This window comes from Phalaenopsis equestris, unplaced genomic scaffold (assembly GCF_001263595.1).
Source record: "Phalaenopsis equestris unplaced genomic scaffold, ASM126359v1 Scaffold000507, whole genome shotgun sequence".
Classification (NCBI taxonomy): Eukaryota; Viridiplantae; Streptophyta; class Magnoliopsida; order Asparagales; family Orchidaceae; genus Phalaenopsis; species Phalaenopsis equestris.
The window spans coordinates 1,077,258-1,080,901 of NW_018164947.1; positions in this window are offsets into that span (position 1 = coordinate 1,077,258).

The following is a 3,644-nucleotide window of genomic DNA, read 5'->3' on the forward strand; positions in this document are numbered from 1 at the left end:
GAGCGTCGTCCAGGAAAGCCGTGGTGCGCCGGAGAACGAAGCTGGCGGTAATGCTGGTCATGATACTGAATGGCGTCTAGGGTTTCGAGTCGCCGGGAAGGGGAGAGGGAGGAGAGAGAGAAGGCCGTCAGTCGGCAAATGGGAAGTGGGAGGAAGAGTATGAAGAGTTCTGTGGAGTATGGAAATTAGGGCTGGTTCTTTCAAATTATTACGCAAATGCCATCTATAGTTCGTTGACAAAAGTGCAAAGTGACGGAGAATTACATAAAAATTCTCAAATAATTTATTTTATTATTGATGTGTAAGCTGGTGCGGAGCCAAGAAGAGTTCATGGTAGACAATCAACTATCTTTAAATTTAAATCTTTATTTATAGTAGAAGTCAATGAGGTCTTTTAACTCTTCTAAATTATGAGTTTTACATTTTTCTTTTTAAAATATCATTTTTTTCTTTCGTTGCTCTATTCCCTCTCTAACGTTGGGTCTTGTAGGACAGTTTACCCAGCCAAAAAATAAGTCGATTCCGCCCCTGTAGTATAATTATATTTATAATTCCAGTTTTTTCATTATAGTAGTGTTAAATAGAATTTAATTTTGATAAATCATGTAATGAAGATAGGGCTCATCCACAATAGAATAAACATTTAAATCTCACTAATTTGGATTTAATAAATCTATATTTAGTGCATAATAGAAATGAACATGAAGAAACATGAGAAGAACATGAAATATTTCAATTTAACAAAACATTAGATATTAATTTCTTTTTTTTTTTAGTTGCTTTGCTTGATTTAAATGAAATTCATTTCTAATTTTCTTTTTTTTTTTTTTTGTTGCTTTGCTTGATTTAAATGAAATTCATTTCTAAATCATATTAATAGGATGCTCTCAAACAATGTTTATGAGGTATATAAATTATAAGGAAATTTTTTAAGTATAATTTTGATTTATTTTTTAGCTTAAAAACAAATGTAGTGATATTGAGATTTTTCGTTTTCTGGGATGTGAAGGAGAGTTTGGGTTAGCACTTTGTGGCAGGAATGAGGATAATGTGAGAGTTGAGGGTATTGATGTAAATTGATTAATTTAAAAATTCGGCGGCAAGAACTACGTTAGCTGCTTGGACTTTATGCTGCCGGCGCCGGCCTGCCTCTTTTCTGAGCTGCCACGTGTCAATTAGGAATATTTTTTAGCGTACCTATGCTTGGTATTCCCTTTCGAGGAACCACCTATTTTTTAGAAGTTTATATACTAACAATTAAAATTTAATATTTATACTTATACCACTCAAATCTTACATATCACTTCAAAAATATCAATATCAGCTAAAATACCAATGTCTTAACTATTGAATTGACATTTTATGCATAAATATGTATGTATTCGTGTGGGTAAGAACTGAAATATAGGCATCATGCATGCCAGCAAATTTATGACAACTAAGTGATCATTTAGTGTTTTAACGTTGCACGAAAGTTTAACACTAAATAAAATAATAACAATAACAGATATATTCTTTAGAAGATTTTATGTGAAAAACCTGAAAGGAAAAAAACCACGAGACGTAGCCCAGCTGAATTGATCCACTACGAGTTTTTTATTACACGTCCAACTGAAATGTTCCTATGTCGAAGAAATCATTGTGCAACAGTCCAGAGCGTTCACAAGATCGTTGGACATAAATGACACTGGAATTCATCTCCTTCTCCCAATCCTCCTCCATGTTTAGGTCTTCCTTTAGTTTAAGGTTTAGGCTCTCTTCCATGAAAAGGTTGAGATTTTATTTATAGAGTATGGGAATGTGTACAACTAGGGCTGTCAAAACGGCTCGTTGTTTGCGAACAACTCGTGTTCGGCTCGTTCGCTAAGTTAACGAGCTAAACACAAACAACAAAAACAAAGACTTGTTCGTTCGTGTTCGGATCATTTTGGCTCGAAATACTAGTAACCAATTATATATATATATATATATATATTAGTTTTTCTTTTAAATTTAATTGACGATGAGGCTACAAAGATTTATAATAAATTAAAAGTATCAATTAAGAAATAATAATAAAAATTATTAAATTAGATTCAAATGCTATTTTATTATAAACAATAATTTTTAAATCTTGCCTCGATCCTTAGCATCTTATGGCTACGTGATTAGGGTTGTCAAAACGACTCTTTGTTCGAGAACGACTTGTGTTCGGCTCGCTAAGCAAACAAGTTGAGCACGAACATACTTTTTGAGCTCGAAATATAGACGAGTCGAACACGAGCTGAGCCTGGGCTCGCTCGTGTTCCGCTCATTTACACCCCTATGTACAACTTCAAATAAGGAAGAATTCCAAAACACTCCATCAAACGTCCCAGAGAAACTCACTTGATCAGATAACATTTGTGGACACATTAGTGCCTTAAAGATGACACGTGGGCTTGTTAGATTTGCTTCGTCAAAACGCTCAATTTGACTACGAAATTGTCAGATCTGAAACTTGTTTGGTCTTCCAATTGGTCACGGGAAGCCTTCAAAAATAGTTTAATGACTCAATTTAAGTTTGGTTTGACTCTGATTGGGTCAATCTTGGTATTATTGATTCTTTGTCAGATCTGAAATTCGTTTGGTCTTCCAATTGTCACGGGAAGCCTTCAAAAATAGTTTAACGACTCAATTTAAGTTTGGTTTGACTCTGATTGGGTCAATCTTGGTATTATTGATTCCGTCTCGCCGAGTCAGTTTGACCATAAGTTTATTGAAATCTGGATGACTTTTAATTAGAGTTTGAATGTCTCCCGTTCAAATAATACGTCAAGATTTGTGCTAATCATTTCGAGATTCTTTCCAAATGATAAAATAAAGTAAAAATAAAAAAATAAAAAATAAAAAAAAACACGAACTAGCTGTTTGATTTTTTATTAAATATCCATAGTATTTACAGATATACTTATAAGATTTTTTTAAATATCCATAGTATTTACAGGCCCATAGCATTTGAATAATTTTTTGAAAATAAAAATACCATTCAGAAAATATCATATGAAATTAATAAATTTGCATTATGAAAATAAATAATGAGCACATTTCTCTAATTTTCAAACGCATAAAGTCAAATATCCCTTTCAGAAATCTCTGCATATGTGTCCATGGTTTTTTTCTGTTACAAATGGAGAATTGAAGTTTTAATTTGAAATTTTTGAATTTTTTAAATTAAAATTATGTGTAATTTCTTGCAAATTACTTTAGAGATAATACAATTAATAGATAATAAATATTGCACAAATAAATTCGATCATTTAGTTTGGCTCGTAGCTCAGCTCGAATGGTCCGATCTAATTTCAATTCAAGCTAAAATTCGATCAGATTTTCGAGAAACGATTTACGTTCTTTGAGCCAATTTCACAGCCCTACTTATCACAACTGAACTAAAAGAGAAGAAAGACGGGAGTTTCAAAGGCGAACCAATCGAAAGAGCATAAACATGAGAGTTTCAGAAGTCTTTACACTCATCGTTCGGAAAATTCTTTCGGACGACAAATTAACGGAGCAATAGATAATATGAATGTAATATTAAATTTTTGAGTGGTACATATGAAAATTAATACGAATTAAGTGGTATATATGCAAATCCCTCATATAAATAATAATAATAATAATAATAA